The 22,592-nt window shown below is 41.8% G+C and overlaps 1 long non-coding RNA gene across 1 annotated transcript; it reads right to left on the bottom strand.

Moving 5' to 3' along the window:
* Positions 1–11,985: 11,985 nt before the first annotated feature.
* On the bottom strand, positions 11,986–16,535 carry LOC121135243. Its single transcript, XR_005872445.1, has 2 exons — positions 16,090–16,535; positions 11,986–15,220 (listed from the first exon to the last, which is right to left on the bottom strand). It is a non-coding gene; the product is annotated as an uncharacterized LOC121135243 (long non-coding RNA).
* Between the last annotated feature and the right edge of the window lie 6,057 nt (positions 16,536–22,592).

Below are 22,592 nucleotides of genomic sequence, written 5' to 3'. Positions count from 1 at the left end.
GGAAATCTTGGGATCAGAAATGTTTTGTATTTTCTGTTTCTTTTTCCGATTTTGGACCACTTTCATTTAACATGAAGAGGTAGGGGCTGAAATCCAAACCTATAATTGAATTTCTTGTATTTCTTATATGTTTCATTTCTACCTTACATCTTAACTTAAAGGTAATTTATGTAGTATTTTTTGCATCTTTTTTTGTGACTGTGGTCCTTCACAATCATGTGGAATTTTACATCTCCATATCATGTCAGTATTTTAAAAGTTTTGGATTTTATTGAATTTGAGACATTGAGATTCAGAATGCTCAACTTGTTTAAGACTACCTGCTTGCTGATATGTGATCTGTTTTCACTGTGCCAGTCTTATGCTAAATGCCTTATAAACATCATCCCATTTTAATTTTCACAATCACTTGAAGTAGTTTTTATTCATTTAAAAGTAAAACTCAAGAAACATTTTTATAATATCATACCTAAGTAGTGACAGAGCTAAAATTTAAATTTTTATTAATCTTATTCGAAATCTCACACACTTCCTCATAGTCCACTTTGAATTGATATTTCTGGAACTTTGTCTCCTGTGGGTATCCAATAGATAATGTACTACAGTATCCAGTGGGTTGAACTGTACTTTGGCATTATCATATGTTTAGTAGCAAATGTGTGATTCTCATAATTTTCACACTATCAGGTATCTTTGAGTATTCTGTGGGATCCCAATTGGAAACCCTGTGGCAAAGACTATAGGATATTCCTCTTTTTTTTTTAATCATTTTTATTTTAATTTTAAATAGCTTGTTTTACATGACAATCCCAGTTCCCTCTTCCTCCCCTCCTCCCGCACTCCCCTTCCCCCCAGCCTCCCACCCTATTGCCAAATCCTTCCACATAGGGGATATCTAGAGTCTGTCATTTTACTCTGGGTAGGGTCCAGGCACTCCCCTAAGAGTCCAGGCTGAGAGAGCATCCCTCTTTGTGCTATAGGCACACGAAGACAGTTTGTATACCAGGGATAGACACTGATCCACAGCTCAGGGCCCCATAGGTTGCCCAGGCCTTCTCACTGACACTCACATTTGGGGGGGTCCAGATCAGTCCCATGCTGGCCTCCCCGCTGTCGGTCTGGGGTCCAACAGCTCTCCCCTGTTCAGATCAGCTGTCTCTGCTGGTTTTGCCAGCCCATTCTTTGCCAATTTGCTCATCACTCCTCTCTCACTGTCACTGGGTTCCTTGGGTTCAGTTCAGTGATTAATTGTGTGTTTGCCTCTGCTTCCATCAGTCACAGGATGAAGGCTCCAGGATGGTTATAGACATCAAGTTCATTATCAGGAATGGGCATTCGAGGTGGTCTCTCCACTATTGCTTAGCTTGCCAATTGGTGTTATCCCTTTAGATCACTCAAGGTCACTCTGGTGCCTGATCTGTCTTCTATGATTCCCTCTTCCCCCTATTCTACCCCCACCCACTCAACTTCCTGTTCCCCTATGACCTACTCTCTCTTCCTCTTCTCCCCCTCTCTTCTTCCCAGCTCCCACTCCCCCCACCCCTTGCTGTGTTCCCCATCCATTCAGAGGATCTTGTCTCCATCCTCTTCTCTTGGGTACTATGCATATATGCATATCTTTTAGGTTCTTTCCTGTTTCCCAGACTCTCTATTAGTGGAAGTACAGACTGGCACTATCCTGATCCATGTCTAAAACCCATATATGAATGGGTACATACCAGGTCTGTCTTTTTGCGACTGGGTTACCTCATTCAGGATGGTTTCTTCCAGTGCTATCCATTTACCTGCGAATTTCAAGATTACATTGTTTTTTTCTGCTGAGTAATACTCCATTGTGTAAATGTACCACATTTTCTCTATCCACTGTTGAGTTGAGGGTCATCTAGGTTGCTTCCAGGTTCTGGCTATTACAAATAATGCTGCTATGAACATAGTGGAGCAGATGCCCTTGTTGTATGAATTTGCGTCATTTGGATATATGCCTAAGAGTGGAATTGCTGGGTCTTGTGGTAGATTAATTCCCATTTTCCGGAGGAATCTCCATACTGATTTCCAAAGAGGCTGTACGAGTTGACACTCCCACCAGCAGTGGAGTAGAGTTCCCCTCTCTCCACATCCTCTCCAGCATAAATTGTCGTTGGAGTTTTTGATTTTAGCCATTCTGACAGGAGTAAGATGGTATCTCAGAGTTGTTTTGATTTGCATTTCCCTGATAGCTAAGGATGTTGAGCACTTTCTTAAGTGTCTCTTGGCCATTTTAGCATCCTCTATTGAGAATTCTCTATTTAGTTCTGTACCCTACCTTTTAATTGGGTCCTTTGGTGTTTTGGAGACTTGCTTCTTGAGTTCTTTGTAAATTTTGGAGATTAGCCCTCTGTCAGATGTGGGGTTAGTGAATATCTTTTCCCATTCTGTCGACTGCCTTTTTGTCTTGTTGACTGTGTCTTTTGCCTTACAGAAGCTTTTTAGTTTCAGGAGGTCCCATTTGTTAATTGTTGATCTCAGTGTTTGTGCCACTGGTTTATGTTTAGGAAGTGGTCTCCTGTACCAACTCGTTGAAGAGTATCTCCCACTTTCTCTTCTAAAAGTTTCAGTGTGGCTGGATTTATGTTGAGATCTTTGATCCATTTGGACTTAAGTTTTGTACAAGGCGATAAACATGGATCTATCTGCAGTCTTCTGCATACCAGTACCCAGTTATGCCAGCACCATTTGTTGAAGATGCTTTCTTTTTTCCATTGTACAGTTTTAGCTTCTTTGTCAAAAATCAAGTGTTCATAGGTGTGTGGGTTAAAATTAGTGTTTTCAATTTGGTTCCATTGGTCTACCTGCCTATTTTTGTGCCAATACCAAGTTGTTTTCAGGACTATAGCTCTATAATAGAGCTTGAAGTCAGGTATGGTGATGCCTCCTGAAGTTCCTTTATTGTATAGGGTTGTTTTGGCTATCCTGGGCCTTTTGTTTTTCCATATAAAGTTGATTAATTTTCTTTCCAGGTCCTTGAAGAATTGTGATGGAATTTTGATAGGGATTGCATTGAATCTGTAGACTGCTTTTGGCAAGATTGTCATTTTTATTATGTTGATCCTACCAATCCAAGAGCATGGGAGATCTTTCCATTTTCTGGTATTCTCTTTGATTTCTTTCTTTAAAGACACAAAGTTCTTGATATACATGTCTTTCACTTCCTTGGTTAACATTATCCCTAGATATTTGATGCTGTTTTGGGCTATTGTAAAGAGTGGTGTTTCTCTGATTTCTTTCTCAGTCACTTCATCATCTGTATATGATAGGGCCATTAATTTTTTTGAGTTTACCTTGTATCCTGCCACATTGCTGAAGGTGTTTATCAGCTCTAGGAGTTCCCTTGCGGAGTTTTTTGGGTCACTTATGTAAACTATCATGTCATCTGCAAATAGTGAAAGTTTGACTTCTTCTTTTCCTATTTGTATCCTCTTTATCTCCTTTTGTTGTCTTATTGCTGTAGCTAGAACTTCAAGTACAATATTGAAGAGATATGGAGAGAGTGGACAGCCTTGTCTTGTTCCTGATTTTAGAGGAATTGCTTTGAGTTTGTCTCTATTTAGTTTGATGTTAGCTGTTGGTTTACTGTATATTGCTTTTATTATATTCAGGTATGTTCCTGTTATCCCTGATCTCTCTAGGACCTTTATCATGAAGGGGTGCTGGATTTTTGTCAAAGGCTTTTTCAGCATCTAGTGAGATGATCATGTGGTTTTTCTTTTGCAGTTTGTTTATATGGTGGATTACATTGATAGATTTTCTAATGTTGAACCATCCCTGCATTCATGGGATGAAGCCTACTTGATCATGGTGGATGATTTTTCTGATGAATCCGGTTTGCGAGTATTTTATTGAGTATTTTTGCATCGATGTTCATGAGGGAAATTGGTCTATAGTTCTCTTTCTTAGTTGTGTCTTTGTGTGGCTTGGGTATCAAGGTAATTGTAGCCTCGTAAAAAGAGTTTGGCAGTGAGCCTCCTGCTTCTATTGTGTGGAATACTTTGAGGAGTATTGGAATTAGCTCTTCTTTGAATTTCTGGTAGAATTCTGCACTGAAGCCATCTGGGCCTGGGCTTTTTTGTTTGGGAGACTTTTGATGACTGCTTCTATTTCATTAGGGGTTATAGGTCTGTTTAGATTGTTTATCTGCTCTTGATTTAGTTTTGGCAAGTGATATCTATCCAGGAAATTGTCTATTTCCTGTAAATTTTCAAATTTTGTGGAGTACAGATTTTCAAAGTATGCCCTGATGATTCTCTGGATTTCCTCAGAGTCCGTTGTTATGTCCCCTTTTTCATTCCTGATTTTGTTAATTAGCATGCTCTCTCTCTGTCTTTTGGTTAGTTTGGACAGAGGTTTATCTATTTTGTTGATTTTCTCAAAGAACCAACTCTTTGTTTCATTGATTCTTCTCAGTGTTTTCCTGGTTTCTACTTGATTGATTTCTGCCCTCAATTTGATTATTTCCTGGCGTCTGCTCCTCCTGGGTGAGTTTGCTTCTTTTTGTTCTAGAACATTCAGCTGTGCTATTAATTCTCTAGTATGACTGTTCTCCAGTTTTTTCATGTGGGCACTTAGTGCTATAAACTTTCCTCTCAGCGCTGCTTTCAAAGTGTCCCATAAGTTTGTATATGTTGTGTCTTCATTCTCAGTGAAATCGAGGAAGTCTTTAATTTCTTTTTTTTCATTTCTTCCTTTACCCAGGGATGGTGCAATTGTGCATTGTTCAATCTCCATGAGTTTGTAGGGTTTCTGCGATTTGTGTTATTGTTGAATTCTAATGTTAATGCATGGTGGTCTGATAAGATACAGGGGGTTTTTCCAATTTTTTTTGTATCTGTAGAGATTTGCTATGTTTCCTATTATGTGGTCAATTTTAGAGAAGGTTCCATGTGGTGCCGAGAAGAAGGTATATCCCTTTGTATTTGGGTGAAATGTTCTATAGATGTCTGTTAAACCCAGTTGGGTCATAACTTCTATTAGTTCTTTTGTTTCTTTGTTAAGTTTCTGTCTGGAGGTCCTGTCTAGCGGTGAGAGCGGAGTGTTATGTGCATTTTGAGCTTTAGTAATGTTTCTTTCACGAATGTAGGTGCCTTTGTATTTGGGGCGTAGATATTTAAAATTGAGACTTCATCTTGATGTACTTTTCCTTTGATGAATTTGAAGTGTCCTTCTTCATCTCTTTTGATTGATTTTAATTTGAAGTCTAGTTTGTTAGATATTAGGATTGCTACACCCGCTTGTTTCTTGGGACCGTTTGATTGGAAGATCTTTTCCCAACCATTTACTCTGAGGTAACGTCTGTCTTTGATGTTGAGATGTATTTCTTGTATGCAGCAGAAGGAAGGGTTCTGTCTTCGTATCCATTCTGCTAGTCTGTGTATTTTTATAGGCAAGTTGAGGCCGTTGACATTGAGGGATATTAATGACCATTGATTGATGATTCTTGTTCGTGCTTGATTTATTGTTAGTGAAGTTATTTTGTATAGTTTCTCCTCCCTTTTTCTTTTGGTGTTTTGTAAAGTGGGATTATATATTGCCTGTGTCTTTGTGAATGTAGTTATCTTCCTTGGATCTAGGTTTTCCTTCTAGCACTTTATGTAGAGCTGGATTCATGGATACGTATTGTTTAAATCTGGCTTTGTCATGGAATATTTTGTTTTCTCCATCTATGGTAATTGAGAGCTTTGCTGGATATAGTAGTCTGGGCTGGCATCCTTGTTCCCTTAGTGTTTGTAGGACATCTGTCCAGGATCTTCTGGCTTTCATCGTTTCCATTGAGAAGTCAGGTGTAATTCGGATAGGTCTGCCTTTGTATGTTACTTGGCCTTTTTCTTTAGCTGCTCTTAATATTTTCTCTTTACTCTGTAGGTTTGATGTTTGGATTATTATATGACGAGATGACTTCTTTTTGTGGTCCAGCCTATTTGGTGTTCTGTAAGATTCTTGTATTTTCATAGGCATATCTTTCTGTAGGTTAGGGAAGTTTTCTTCTATGATTTTGTTGAATATGTTTTCTGTACCTTTGAGTTGTATTTCTTCGCCTTCTTCTATACCTATTATTCTCAGGTTTGGCTTCTTCACGGTGTCCCATATTTCCTGGATATTTTGTGTTAAGGATTTGTTGGTTTTGAGATTTTCTTTCGTTGATGACTCTATATCTTCTAATGAGTCTTCAACACCTGAGATTCTCTCTTCTATCTCTTGTATTCTATTGGTGATACTTGCATCTGTAGTTCCTGATCGTTTACCCAGCTTTTCTATTTCCAGCATCCCTTCATTCTGTGTTTTCTTTATCGTTTCTATTTCAGCTTTCAATCCTTCAACTGTTTGAGTTGTTTCCTTCATTTTTTTGGTTGTTTTTTCTTGGTGCTCTTTAGATTCTTTGAGAGATTTGTTTATTTCTTGAATTTTCCCCCCATTTCATGGATTTTTTGTTTGTTTTTTCTTCTATTTCTTTAAGGGATTTCCTTGTTTCTTCTTTGAGGGTCTCCATCATCTTCATGAAATGATTTTTAAGGTCTGTCTCCTCTTCTTTGTCTATGTAGTGCTTTTCGGGTCTTGCTGGTGTTGGATCCCTAGATTCTGGTGGGGTCATGTTGGTCTTTCTATTGCTGAGTGAGCTCTTATTCTGTCTTCTCATCTCTTCCAGTGGGTGCTGGTGGGGTCTTTCTGTCTCCACTGATCTCCTTCCTTCCTGTAGCTGAAGCTGGGGATGCTGACACGGAGTTTGGGGCTTAGAAGGTCTGATGTCTTTCCTGAAGCTGGGCTCGCTGGAGTTTGGGGCCTGGAAGGGCTGATGTCTTTCCTGCGTGGACCGGTCTTCCAGATGCCAGGAGCAGCCCCGGAAGATCAAGGAGATGGGTGTTGGGCGGGGGGATCCCCGCCGGAGACCCAATCTCACCTGAAGCTGGACTCGCTGGGGTTTGGGGCTTGAAAGGGCTGATGTCTTTCCTGTGTGGGCTGGTCTTCTGTATCAGTATCTTCCTCTTGACCCTAGAAGGTCCTGTTAAGTGTACAGACTTCAACAGATCTGGGGATCCTGAGCAGAGTTACCAATAAGAGACCCCAGGGATAGCATTAACATGGTGATCACCCAAGATCCTCCTCAGCCAGGGAGACATTCCAAGGCCTATGAAATGAGGGGAAAAGAAGAGACACCTAGGGGGTAGGATTTTTTTTATTCTGAACTTGTGAGCCTTAATGAAAAACATATTTTGTATGCATGTCCCCCCAGCCCTGATACAATTTTCACAACTATTTGAAGCTACATTCTAGTAGGGTCCTCATGAAGCTATATCCAAACCTTTTTAAAGAACACTTTATTATTTTAAGTGCATGGGTGTTTGGCCTGCATGTATGTTTCTGCCCATAAAGACCAGAAAAGGGCGTCAGATTTCCTGGGACTGGAATTACTTCTTCTTAGCTGACATATGAATGCTGAAAATCAAATCCAGGTCCTTTGGAAAGCAGCTAGATTCTCTTAAGCAGGGAGGCATCTCTTCAGTCCCCACCACAACTTTTTAATTTTTAAAATTTGAAATAGGGTTTTGCTAAGATACCTGGACTGGCCTTGGGCTTGTAACCCTTCTGCTTTTAGCCTTCTGAGACTATAGATATGTGCCACCATGTCTGACACCACTATCTCTTATTTTCCTTCAAATTGGTTAAAAACAATTTATCTCCTAAATCTTCTATTGTACATCCTTAATAGTATTATAACTTTTATTTAAATACCTTAAAAGTTTTAGAACATTCCCATAAATACCCTATTATTGTTATTTTATACTTGCAGTGACCATTTAATTTTTTTAGGAAGGGTCTTACCGTGCAGCCTTTGCTGCTCTGAAACTTACTGTATAGGTCAGACTGGCATATAACACACAGAAATCCACCTGCCTTTGAGTGCTGAGATTAATGTATGCTACCATGCCTGGATAATTGTTTAATTTTAAATTTAATGTTTTAGTAGTATATACAAAAAAGTGAAAAGTACAAATCTATATAGTCAAAATTGTCTTATCCATCTTTCTCCTATATCCTCAGCTTTCTCTAACACATAAAATTGCTTTACTTTCTTTGGGTTGCATTTATTTATTTGTTTGTTTAACTATATCAATCTATCAATCATCTATCCTATCCTATTCTAATTTTTCATAACCCAACCACTGTTTCCCTCCTCCTTGACATTCCCCCACCTATCCTCTTGCCTCTTCCTCCCCATCCACTCCTCTGTTTCTATCAGAGGACAGACCTCCCATGGATTTCAACAAAACAGCATATCAAGTTGAAGGTTGCACAAGATACCCTAGAATGATGATAAAGGTCCTAAAAGCCAGCAAAAGAGTCAGAGACAACCGCTGCTCCCACTGTTAGGAGTCCCACAAGAAGACCAAGCTACACAACTTTAACATATATGCAGAGGGCCTAGGTCAGTTCCCTGCAGGCTCCTTAGTTGCTGGTTCAGTCTCTGTGAGGCACTATGAGCCCAGTAAATTGATTCTGTGGGTTTTCCTTTGATGACCTAGATCCCTCTGGCTCCTACAATATTTTTTCCTCCTCTTCTGCAGGATTCCCAAACTCCTCCTAATATTTGGCTGTGGGTCTCTGCATCTGTTTCCATCAGTTGCTGGATGAAGCCTCTCCGATGACAATTGGGCTAGACAACAATCTATGAGTATAGCAGAATATCATTAGGAATCATTTCATTGACTTTTTTTTTGCCAGTTGTGTTTGGTTCTATCATAGGTCTCTGGGCTATCCCACCTCTGGGACCTGGCCCTCCAGGTAGTGTCAGGCAGGAGTGGGCTCCCACTCATGGCATGGGTCTCAAGCTGAACCACTTATTTGTTGGCCATGTCCACAATTTCTGTGCCACTTATACCCCAGTACATCTTGTAGGTGGGACAAATTGCAGGTTGAAATTTATGTGGCTCGTTTAGTATCCCAATCCCTCCACTATAAATCTTGCCTGGTTACAGGAGATGGCCAGTTCAGGCTCCATATCCCCCATTGCTAGCCATATCCCTATTGCTAGGAGTCTTAGCAAGGGGTCACTTTCATAGATTACTGGGAATTTCCATTGAAATAGGTTTCTATCTTGTCCCTGAGATTCCCCATATTCCAGTTGTCTTTCCCAGTACTTTCTCCCTCCATCCTCCCACCTCATCTCTCCTGTTTCTGCTCTATCTCACCTCCTCCTCTACTTGCAATGTCTACTCTATTTCCCCTTCCCAGGAAGATTCATTCATTCCCCCTTGAGCCCTCCTTGTTACTTAGCCTCTCTGGGTCTGTGGATTGTAGCATGGTTGTCAGGGACCTCCAGCCATCAGTCAGCTAGGCTGTATCATGTACTCATAGAGAAGACGTGACACTAAGACCACCCTGCCACCCCTTCTGACATAAAGCAAATTCCAAGAAACAAGCCTGCGGTTTACCTGTCAATTAAAGATTAGCTTAATTGGAAAAACTACAAGGTCTTCAGGAAACAGGCCTGAGCAGTAGTAAATTGTAATAGATAGGATTGGACCCTGCTGTGAGGTTACCAAGCGACATAGGAATTCCTACCCCTGATCTCTTGCCCTGTAGATTAGGTAGCCAGGCAACACAGCAGACCACCTCTCCCACTGACCTCTTGCCCCTGCAGCAGCACGCACACCTTCCCCCCTTCCCCTCCTCACTTCTCCTATATAAATCCCTTTGGGATGAAATAAAATTGTCGCCTTGATCAGAATCCTGTCTTGGCGTCCATTCCTGTATCCCCTGTCCTCCATCTTTCTCCTAGGTGTCTACCAGACCCACATTGAATGTCCTGTGGGTCGGGACACATGGTTATCCTTTACTTCATAGCTAATATCACTTATGTTTAAATGTACCACATTTCTTTATCCATTCTTTGGTTGAGGGATAGCTAGATCGTTTCCAGTTTCTGGCTATTAGTTGAACAGATGTCCTTGTGGTATGAATGCGCATCCCTTGGGAATATGCCCAATAGTGGTATTGTTGGGTCTGGAGGTAAACTGATTCCTCAGTGATGACATGAGGCCAGGGAGTGGCCATGAGTGATGACATCGAAGGTGAGGTCAATGATGCAAATATGAGGCCATGAATAATGACATGAGGATGGGTGTTACAGATGGTTCTCCCCACCAGCCTGGTCCCACAGCCATGTCAGCCCCAAATAAACACACTGAGATGCTATATTAATTATGAAACTGTTGGCTAGCTCTGTCTTAATTATTAACCCATTTCTATCAATCTATGTACTTTCACGAGGCTATGGATTACCCGGTAATGCCCGGCATGGTGTTACTCCTCTGGCAGCAATTGTGATGGATTCACTCTGCCTACCTTTCCCAGAATCCTCCTCCTTTTCTAGCCCCACCTATTTTCCTGCCTGGCAAGTCAGTGTTTTATTCATCAACCAATAAGGGAAACTATACAGAAGAACATCTCCCATCAGATGGGAAGTGGCCTTGAGTGATGATGTGAGGCCAGGAGTACCTGGTACTGAGCACCTGAGACCAGGGAGTAAACTTAGTGAGCAACCAAGGCCAGGGAGTACTCATCACTGAGCTCCCAAGGTCAGGAAGCACCCTCAGTGAGCAAGCGAGGCTGGGGAATACCCCACACTGAGCACCTGAGGCCAGGATTACCCGGCACTAAGCGCCCACCTGCAGGGCCCCATCCGGAATCTCTCTATCTCTGTTCCCATGAAGCATTGATATCTCCAGCTGCATCATCCTGATGAAGGCCACGATGGGCAGGTTCTGGATGCTGTTGAACCTGTGGGGATGGTGGGCAGGGTTGATAGTCAATCAATGATCAATAATCAGTAGGCAGAGTCCCACAAAAATACTAAGCTAGTAGCTATAATATATATGCATAAGACCTGGTGCAGACCTGTGTAGGACTAGTGCTTGGTTCTTCAGTCTCTGTGAGCTCATATGCACCTTGCTTAGTTGAATCAGAGGGCCTTGTTTTCCTTGTGTCCTCCAAACCATCTTTCCATCTCCAAACACTCTTTCCACCTCCTCTTTGGCAGGATTCCCTGAACAGTGAGGGGAGGGATTTGATGGATAATCAATAGCCAATCAACAAATGGTGGATAATCGATAGCCAATCAGCAAACAACTGATGACCAATAGTCAATCAACAAATGACCCACAGCCAGTCGGTTATCAATCGATGATTAGCCACTCAATAAACAGCTGGTAGTCAATCAATAATCAATAGTTGTGGTGATATATTGTTTATGATTTATTAAAGCTTGCCTGAGGATTCAGAAAGCAAAGCCATCCTCAAGCTATAGAGATCAGGTTGTGGTGATACACACCTTTAATCCCAGGACTCAGGATTAAGAGGGAGATGGATCTCTGAGTCCAAGACAACCCTGGGTTACCAGAGAGTGAATCAGAGCTCATGCCTTTAATCCCAGGGTTTGAAAGGTATAAAAGGCATTCAGTTTGAGAGTTAGTCTTTAGCCAAGTCGAGAGCATGGCAGTCTGAGTGAATCTGAGCATCAGTGAAGTCTGGAGGTCTGTACAGACAGGAAGTGAGATGACTGGGTGCAAACGAAGTGAGATAGTTGGGTGGAGAAAGGATATAAGCAGGAAGAAATTAGGAACTCCCTTTCTTGTCTGCTGAGACACTAGGAGGTAAAGGTGGATTTGGCTTGCTCCTTCTCTCTGATCTCTCAGCATTTTCCTCTATAATTGACTCTGGGATTTACTATTTAGACCAACTAAGAACTCTATTTACAAATAGTCATTCAACAAACGGCTGACAGTTATCAATAATCAATACTCAACCAACAACCAATGGTGAATCGATATTCAGCACTTAGCAAATGACCAGCAGTGAATTGATAATTAGTAGTCAACAAAGAATCAATCTACCGGAGTCCAGCTCCAGCAGGAAGGATGTATGAAGTTGGTGAAAAATGATGAGTCTGACCACAGGTTGTCTTTCAGCTCAGGCTGCCTTTATTTGTACAGTTCTAATGCAGTCAAAATGAGCAGTTTCAAATCATTTTCCAAGAATTGTTAACATTTTAGTTTTTCTTCCTTCCCACTCCCTTGACATCATTGATCTTTACCCCATATAATTATATAGCAGCCAAATGTTTATATCTAGCTAGGTACATCTTATTCACACTGTGCCCCAGCCAGCAACAAACATGCAGTTACAAAGTAAGTTATTTAAGTCCAGTGATTATCAGTTAACAATATGAAATCAGCTGAATATATTGTGATACCTAGAGTATCATTTTCAGGTGTATACCAGTTTCTGAGTAATCTGTATATCATCATTATTATATGGATTACAGTTATAATCCTATTATAAATTCTCAAGATAATAATGATCAATATCTAAATATATTAACTATTGAGACTAAGCTTCCATTCTTCCTGGCAATTTCTACATGTACTTTTCTTTTAAAGGAACTCAGAGTTTTAGATTCCTTTATTGATCCTTTGATATTGGAAAAGTATCTAAGTGTTCATGTCTTGGTGCCAGAGAGATGTCTGACCTTTCACATGCTATCTCTTTTTCCTTCTGTGTTCCTATAAGGTTTTTAATGTCATCTTTTAAGAAACGTAAGTTCTTTGAAGTATATCTTTCTCTTTTGGAATTGAATAAGCAATAATCATTAACCTTAGTGAGTTCCTCTTACTTAGGTAACTGCAGAGGCAGCCAGGGACGACCGGAGAAACTGGTTTCTGTAACAGATCAGAGAAATGTAATTTTTCTATAATTCCCACTTAATACAGGCATAACCACAACTAACAAAGCAAAACTAAGAGTTACCATAGGATTAAGCATAGCAAAAGTTAGAGAAGCCTGGAGCCCATGAGCTTCCCAAGGTCAGCGCAGGAGTCTGCAGTACTGTATTTATAGGTCCTTGACAAATGGATGAGATTCTCCAAAGGGCCTTGCTGTCTAAGGAGCTCCATTTACAACACACCTATGTGCCATTCCCAGGTGTGACAGCATGACTTTCACCATCAGTCAACAAACTACTGATAGCCAATCAATCAACAAACAGCCCAAAGTCAATCAATAATAAATTAATTCAATAAACAAGCGACCAGTAGTCAGTCAATACTCAGCCAATCTTCAGTCAATACCCCATCAATAATAAACAATCAGGCCAGGCGGTGGCGGCGCACGCCTTTAATCCCAGCACTCGGGAGGCAGAGGCAGGCGGATCTCTGTGAGTTCGAGGCCGGGCTGGACCGATAGCCTCCAAAACAATACAGAGAAACCCTGTCTCGTAAAAACCAAAAAAAAAAAAAATCAGTAACCAATCAATCATCAACAACCAATCCATATAGCTGGCAATCCATAACCAATGATTATAAAAAATAATGATCAATAAAAAATCAAACAATATGCACAATCAATCCATAACCGACCCCAAAGATCAATAAACAATAAGTCAGTATTCCAACAACAACTGAAAATCAACAATTGATCATCAATCAACAAACATCCTGATCGAAAACCACCCTTCCATCCAGAGGTCATCAATGGCCAACTGATAATATCAATCAACAATCAACTGATAATCAACCAAACGATAATCAGTCAACGATCAACTAATAATCAACTAACAACCTTAACCAATCAGTCACCGACAGCTGGAGAGACCATCTACAACAGAGTCAGTGAGCAGCAAACAACAAATGAACAATCGAAAATGGGGGGGGTGATACTCTAGGGCTGAGTGTACTTAGGTGACTGCAGCCAAATGTCAGGATCTGAGTTTGAATGCCTGGTCCCTGGGGGCAGGGAAGCCACAAATGCATATGTGAGTTTCCGGGGTGCACTATAGGGCTCAGGGGCTGGGGATGACTGCCGCCATATACTAGGATATGAGTTTGAATCCCTGGTCCCTGGGGGAGGAGGGAAAGTCAGAAGTGCAGATGTGAGTTACCAGAGTTCACTATAAAGCTAAGTGCAGTAAAGGAACTGTGGCCAAACATGAGGATCTGGGTTCGAATCCCTTGTCTCCATGGGCTGAGACGCCAGAATGGCATATGTGAGTTAAGGGGATGCACTGTATAGCTGAGGACCTGGTGGGGACTGCAGCCAAACATGAGGCTGTGTTCAAATTCCGAGATTGCCAGGACAGAGACGATTCTGCACATGCATGCACTCTAGGGCTGAGTGTACTTAGGGGATTGCCGCCAAATGTCAGATTATGAGTTCAAATGCCCAGTCTCTGCAGGCGGGAAAACGGAAGTGTGTATGTTACAGGGGTACACTATAGGGCTCAGGACTTGAGGATACAAATTCAAATCCTGGTGTGTGGGGGTAGGCATATGTGCATTTGTGAGTGCCTGGGGTACACTATAGGGCTCAGGGGCTGCAGGTGACTGCGGCAAAAGGGTAGGATTCAAGTTCAAATCCAAGGTTCGAGGATAAAGGAGATTCTGCACAAGCATGATATTGGAGTGCAGTATAAGGCTGGAGGATGAAGATGACTATGGCCAAATGTCATAAAGGATCTCAGTTCGAATTCCAAGTCCCTGAGGAAAGCCAAAAGTGCAATTTGTCTCACTGGGGTGCATTATAGGGCTTAGGGTCTAAAGAGGATATAGACCTCCAGGGCTAGATGCGACTGCAGCTAACCACAGGGATCCAAGTTTGAATCTCAGGTGTTGGAGGGTAGAAGCTCATGGTTCTGCACATGCATGATACAGGGTTACATTATTGGGCTGAGTGTGGTTAGGGAACTGTGGCCAAGTGTCAGGAAGGATCCCAGTTCGAATTCCAGGTCTGGGAAGGTGAATGCTGATCAGCTCATGCACTTTATCAGAGTGCACTATAGGGCTCCAGGGCTGGAGTCAACTGCGGGCAAGTATGAAGACCAGAGTTTGAATCCCCAGTCTCCGAGGGAAGCCAGATGTGTTTAGAGACCTGGGGGCGACTGTGGCCAAATTCAAGGATCTGAGTTCGATTCCAAGTTCAAATCCCAGGTCATCCTCCCGACACCCGGGAACCTGCATGTGAACCATGTTGATCCTCTCCACATCACAGAGGATCCCCGAGGTGAAGTGGTACCAGAGGCTGGAAGTTGCAGTGGACCTTGGTGGGGATGTAGCAGGCACAGGGGTATAGTCAGACTTCCAGTGCAGTTCAAAGGAGGAGCAGCAGGAGCACTGCAGGGAGGCTCGGTGTGCAAGGAATCCTGGGAGGAGAGAAGCCGGGGAGCGCTCAGGGCTAGCCTGGGGTGGCAGACATGTTCTAGGGTTAGTCGATGAATGACGGTTCTTGCCAGATGTCAGTCAGTTAACTGTCAAGGTCCCAGGGTGAATTTATTGACAATTCATTGATTGACACTGAGTAGACAGCTCTGCCCCCTCCCAGCCCCTTTCCTCACTTTTGTTCTAGTGTCACTCAGTGAATTGTCAGTCTGGTTTTCAGGGTGACTTCTTGGACAGTTCATTGAGACACCAAATCGACAGGTGGCTCCGCCCCCTCTCAACTTCCGACCAGCCTCCCATTTCCTGGGAACAAAATATACTTTACATTTTTTTCTTTCACACTTTAAAATGCTAAAAATATTTTGACTTTTCTTTTATTATCACGTTTGAAAATAGAAATTTTAATTCCTAATTATTAATTTCCCACGAGCTCGTCTGGCCGACGCAGTTCAGCGCTTCCCGCTGCACGGAAATAGCACTTAAGCGCTGTACCCTTCCGGAAACAGATTTTTAAAATTTAATTCCATATTTTTGTTTTGCTGATTTCGGAAGTTTGGGGGCTTTTTTAAATTACAATTTTCTCCTTCCCGGAAATCGTCCTTGGCGCCACCGCGACTTATGGGAACAAAAACAAAAACCCGCTGTGATGTCAGGAGTCAAACTCCCCAGAAAGCGACAAAAAAAAAAGAATAAAATTGAGATCTTAGGATTTTTTTGGGGCGTGCACGGAAAATCATCGGGATTTTTCTCCTGCGGACGCGAAGGGAAGCACCACGCAGACCCCGCCCCCTCACCCGGACACAAAGCCCTGGACCCCGCGGCCCGGAGTTTTCCCAGCCGGAACTGGTCTTACTCGGGCTGCATGTGTTTCCGGCGCCCTTGGCGGTCCCTGCTGCTTCGCCCCGAATACCCCGCGACTCCAGGATACGACCGGGGAAGCGGGGCCCGCAGGCACAGAATTATGGAAAGAACCACCCGCTCCATGCACTGAGTGGCGCATGCGCGTACGGGACCCTCTGGGGGTCGCGACCACCGTGCCAACTCCGACCTAGCACATTTGTCATTATCCCCCCTGCCTTGCATCCCGCACCCGTGGCATGGGAGGGTAAACTGAGGCAGGTTCCTGGGACGCGGGGAAGGTCGCGCGCGCGTGGCATGCTGGGAACGCCCAAGCGAGAGCGTGGTGACCTGATGCCCCGCCCGGGCTTCTCTAAGGATTCGCGCGCGATGCCTGCTGGGAACCCGGGTGTCTCCCGCCCCTCTCCCCACAAGGCCGGCCCTGCCTTGCGTGACCGTGGAGCTCCGGGAGCCGCGGGGCTTGGGCTGCTGGGAGGACGGGGGGGGGGGGGGATTGGTAAGGAACTTCCGGCTTGCAGTTCCCGGATTTCTCGACTGACTCCCAATGGGATTCCCCCAAACCGGCTACACCCGGACACGTTACCCCGCGAGGCCACGCGCCTCCAGTTTCAGCTAGTCAGGCCCCAGGCAGAGGCTTGTGATCCCAGCACCCAAAGCCTTCCGCTAGGGGGTGACTGCGAATTCAGCCTGGAGGTAGTGGGCGTGTCCTGAGGGGTGACTGACAGCAGGGCTCTGGGCGTGTCCTGAGACTTGACTGACTGGACGGCTGCACATGTCCTGAGGCATGATTGACACAAGGGAAGTCTTTGGGCTTGTTCTGAGGGGTGATTGATAGGAGGACTGTGGGTGTGTCTTGAGGGAATGACTGACAGGAGGGCTCTGGACGTGTCTTGAGGGATAACTGACAGGGGAAGGCCAAGTTCACCGTAAGAATCTCACCTCACATTTTAATTTTTTGCATACATAAAGAGATGTTAATTATAATAAACAGTATTATAATTTCTATGTTAATAATTTTGTAGTAATATGACTTATCATCATTTCTGTTTAGATTCAGCCCCCAGGTCCACGACTTCCCATCACCTGACCCCGCGAATCACAACCAATAATGGTGCCAGGATGGCAAAAACTCTGTCATGGACTCAGTCATTTTATAAACAATTTTTGGCTCCTGACTTCCACTTTCCAGTTTTGGCTGCCACTTTGGAGGAGGATCGATGGCGGTAGCAGGGAGAGGGAATGAGAAAGTCATTTTTTTATTCGTTTATTTCAACAACATATTTATTTAAAATATTAATCAATTTTTCACAATGTGTAAAATTAATTTTTAAAATATTCATTTCAAATATTTATTGAAAATTCATGCTTAGAATATGTGTTTCAAAACACGTGATCTACTAGTACAGAATTTAAATATTAATATTTAATTTAAAATCTTCAATTATTATTTGAAACATTTACTTATCTCTAGATATTTTATTTTAAAATTCTGATTTACTAAACATTTATTTTACAGTTCTGATTTATTCATTTCCCAGGGCCTGTGCCCACACCCCATCATGCCATTCAGTGGCACTCGGTTACCAGAATATATAGTAGTCTGTACAACCCCCTGAAATTCCACCTCCAGCTTCCCAACTTCCCCTTCAAGTGTGTTCATAGCCTCAGGCCAAAATGAAGAATCAAATGAATCTTCAAAATAATGATTAAAATTGAAAATAAGTAAATATTTCTGTCTTCCTCATCTACAAGGCCAGGGAAGGTCCCAGAGGCACCAGGGGTTGATGGGAAATAGGCTGTAGTTAACCTTTGACATTCCCCGGGTGATATTGTGTCCACAGCATGTGATACTCAATGGCATCAGCAGCCACGGAAATGTGACTTGGATAAGCTATGAAAATCGAATAAATATGTCAATCAATGAAATATTATATCTATTGATGAAAATACAGACAATTCGTGAGGAAAATATAGAAAACAATGTATAATAGGACCTTAAATTATTACATAAAATGATATGTGAAATAAGGAAGAAAATAATAAAATAAGAAATAACATGAAAATTACAAACTTGTGCAGAAAATGACTGATATAATACGTAAAATATAAAAAAGCCTGCACAGAGAAATAATACATGAGCTATAAAAAAGGAATAAAAGATTTTGAAATGATATGTAAAGTAAGGAATCCCATAATACATAGAATAATGAATAAAAAAATCATTGAAATAACATGAAAAATATGAATCCACATTAAATAATATAGATTAATAAAGCAAAAAACATGCACAGTAAAACAATCTATGAACTATATCAAATATGAATTAAAATACAACATGAATTAAAGAAAAATCTCATCTCAAAAACACCAGAAAATAATCAGGAACATATAAAACATCACATAAAGTGATACATGAGATACAAATTTCAAAAATGACCTATACAAAGTAAAAACCACGTGGAAAATAGTATTTTCAAAGCTGAGTAAAATAAAATGAAAATTTTGCAGAAAAATAACCCATTCATTGGTATACAAAATATAAAATAAAATAGAATGAAATAATATATAAAATATAAAATAGTGTGCCCAGACTCTGAGCCCCCAAAACCACTAAGAGGCCAGATCTGATGCAAAAGCAAAGAGTCTCTTTAATTTACAGGTTAACTCAGGTCCCCTGTCAGTTCATCCGACACAGCGGGTGGAGCAGGAGGGACCTGGAGCAGCAGTGAGGCAGGGCATATATTGGTGTAGATCAAGGAGGGTGTCTGAGGGTTTGATAGTTGCTTAGTAACAGTCTCAGCATTGGCTCAACTCTGGCCTGGGGGAACCTGTCCTGAGTTGATTGGTCAGCTGCAGCTGCAGAAAGGTTGCTTTGCCTGGAGGTCATCCAAGAGCCATTGCTACCTACTGCATTCCATGATTATCAGTAAAGCACATCCAAAGCCCTGCAGCTAACTTCTGATTGGTTCCTTACCACATGGAGGGTATCTGGCAGTTTCTTCCCAGTAATTAGGGCAAGGTCAGGCAGGGGTGGTGGGGGGGGGTCAGCACATTTTCCTGCTTCTCCAGCCTGGGCATGAAAGCAGTTGTATGCAGGCCTCAACACTCATTTCCTTTTTTATCATTTGTGGAATGGTGCTGACAGCAGCTGCAGGTTAGACTGGCCCCAGGCTGCTCCAGATGGTTCCTTGGGCAGGGGAGGCAATGGGGGCGTCTGGGGGCGGGTGAGGGAGGGGAGCCACTTCCTATCCCATCTGTGGGGCCAAAGTTTGAAGAGGCTCATCTAACTCAGCGTTGTATTATAAATAAAAATATAGTTATTGCTTTGACCTGACTGCTTGTGAGTGATCTCTGTCTCCAGAGACTTTGAGGGCTCATTTACATATACGTTAATTTCGTTGTTGATTATTTGCGTATTTAAATAGGAATTGAAGCATAGTTGGATGATTGACATATAGATAGATGATTGACAGATTGATGATTGACACTTAGGGGACCTGCCTTGCAATCACTCCCATGACCCCAGAGGACACAGTGTTAGAGGTCACAGGACAGCCCTGCACAACCTAGTTAGAAGGAGCCGCTGTCAATCACTCGCCCTGTCCCCCTCCCCTCCCCTCCTAATCCACCCCATGAGCCCTCCCTATCCCCTGGCTCTTAGCGTTTCTGGCTTCTGACTGGTTGCAGACTGCTTTTATCCGGTTATTAGCAGCTGTGGGGTGGGAGCTCCATTAACTCCTGATGCTGAAACCAGTCATTGGAGTGGGGGGAGGGGGTAAAACCCGATTACTGCAGAGGGGTTGGCGGAGAGGCATGCCAGTCTCTCCCAGTCTGGCACCTCGGCAGGGAACACCAGAGCCGTCTGTGGGGTTCCTGGGGTCAGAGGCCACAGGGAGATCGTCATCAAGGAGGAAACCGCCAAATCAAGCCACAGATAAAATAGCATAGCCAGGAATCACAGATTGCTCCCTGTTCTTATCCATTAGTGAAATGTTTTCTAGCAGTTAAAAGACTCAGTGTGATTTGTAGTTGTAGTTTTCAGATTGTATGAATTCAAGTTTTAAAAGGTTTTGAAGAAAAAAAAAAGAAAATATGCTGTCTCGAACAATAAATCAAATGGTAGGCTATATGAGAACTTTTTTGTAGAGGCTGTGCTATTTCCATTGCCTTTTTTCATAAACAGGTCTCAGCAAAATTAAAAATTAGAAGACACTTGGCATTTATTCTCTTCTCAGTTGCTATTTTTCTACATTTTATATTCTCATTTATTTTAATTTTTGTATTTTGTAGTGCTAGGGATCAATCAAGCCAAGGATTTTGACCATGTTAGGCAAGTGTTCCACCACTGAGCTAACTTCCCAGCCCCCCCCCTTTTGGTTTTTCGAGACAGGGTTTCTCTGTACTGTTTTGGAGGCTGTCCTGTAGACCAGGCTGGCCTCGAACTCACAGAGATCTGCCTGCTTTTCCCTCCCGAGTGCTGGGATTAAAGGCTTGCACCACCAACACCCGGCTTCCCCAGCCCTTTTTGCTTATAATTTAGAAGAAATTACAAAAAAGCTGGGGCCCCCATGTACTTTCTTCCATGGTATCATATACTACTTTGGGTAGAATTGATTCGGTGTCTGAATATTTAGCCATCTTTACAGTCAGAGTATGAAGTGTATGAACAAGCAAAGAAGAACATGTTCCTTGCACTCATGAGCAGCCTCCCAGACTCACTCTGCGCATGTAACTACTTTCATCAGGAACACTAAATTTAGCATTAATATATGCTATGATCTTCAACTTCTAATGCATTACAAAGTCATGTTTAAACCAAATGAAAGTTCAGATTTCCTAACACATATTCTTTATAATTGACCTCAGAGCATTTCTCAGCCTGTAAAGACTCTTATTTGTAACCACCAGAGCAGTCAAGGCTATAATCACTCTGTCCACACTGAATAAAAATTCACCAATTTCACAAAAAATCTAAAAAATAAATAAAAATGTATGTTTAAAAAGATCAGAGCATAAAAAACAAAGTTTTCTTCTGCTTAAAGAAGTGGTTCAAGATCTGTGTGGCAGAGTTTGGGGATGATGGGAAGGCAAGAGTGTGGGTGTGATCAGTGTTAATAGGTGTCATAGAACCTCAATAACACTCTCTGATTATTACTCAGGGAAGATCTGAGGCTTGCACAATTGAGAGAGGTGATAGAATCTGGAAGGTTTGGATAGGAGGACACAGGAGATGATAATTTTGTAGAATTAGGTGGATCTGAAATACATTAATATATAACATGACTGTGAAAAAAACTATACAGGAAAAAAGAACATATTTCTTATTTTCAAAAAAACTTAGCAGCCTGAGACAAAAAGCTAAATCTAATGAAACTATTTATTAAAGCTAAATGTTTGATCCTGAATTTCAAATGAACTGAATAAAAATTTGATTAACTGTATTTATATGATGTTAGTCATCTGACTTTGTAATGCCTTTCCCTCAGTTGGTTGAAAAGATGGTGAAGGTAAAAGCAAATTGCATTCCCTCAAGTGTGTTATGCAGCTACTGCATGAAACAGCTGCATGGCTTCCAATTAAGCTTCTGCTGGGGAAAGCTATATATAATAGGCAAATGAAACTGGGAAGGTACATGCTGGGAATACATAATTACCATGGATTCCTTCTTAAAAGCACAGCTCACCACTAGATGCATATTTGAATATGATAACTGATAAACTAGAATCTTGATACTTTGCATAAATTACTGATAATATGTGATTTCATAAATTACTGTTAATATGTGAATTCATATGCAGTTTCACCAATGTCCATGCCACTACTAGGTCCCAAATAAATGCATCATTCTTTATATGATTTTGTTCTACTGAAAAAGATAAACCATACAAAATAAAATGTTATTTATAAAGTATTTAACAAGAGTTGAATAATAGCCAATAAAAATAGCAAAAGTAATTAATAGTAAACTTCTTTATCCAAAAAAGATGGGGCATTTGCACCAATAGCAATGATGCAAAAAGCAGACTTGGAAAGATGTTAAAGTGACATTGGACTGTGAATTCCTTTGCAAAGCAGATTATGTCCTACTTGCTTTTAAAGTTCTACCTCCTACTAGCACAGAAGTGAATGTCTGATAGCTAGTGTATTCAAGTGTTTACTTGCTGCTGGTCACACAAGGACCTTGCTCCTGCTTTGCCTGAGCATGCATTCATTCCTTAAAAACTCATGAGAAGGACCCTGCTTACTAATGTAAGACATGAAAGAAGGTCACAGGATGATGAGGAGGCAAGGAGAGATGCTACTTATGAGGTGAAAGTGGAGGAAGGAGGAAATGGGAGAATTATAAACACTGATTTAAGAAAGAAAATTGACTCTAGTCACCTAGAAAGATAGTTACAATGCACTACAGTCTAAATTTGGAGGGAATTTTATATTTCAGAGGTTTTTAGAGGAGCTCCCAAGGTGCTAAATAAAGTGCTAGTGGAGGTCACAAGTGCA

Source organism: Mesocricetus auratus, unplaced genomic scaffold, assembly GCF_017639785.1.
Source record: "Mesocricetus auratus isolate SY011 unplaced genomic scaffold, BCM_Maur_2.0 Super-Scaffold_100033, whole genome shotgun sequence".
NCBI classification, from domain to species: Eukaryota; Metazoa; Chordata; class Mammalia; order Rodentia; family Cricetidae; genus Mesocricetus; species Mesocricetus auratus.
This window is presented reverse-complemented; position numbering and strand designations above follow the sequence as displayed.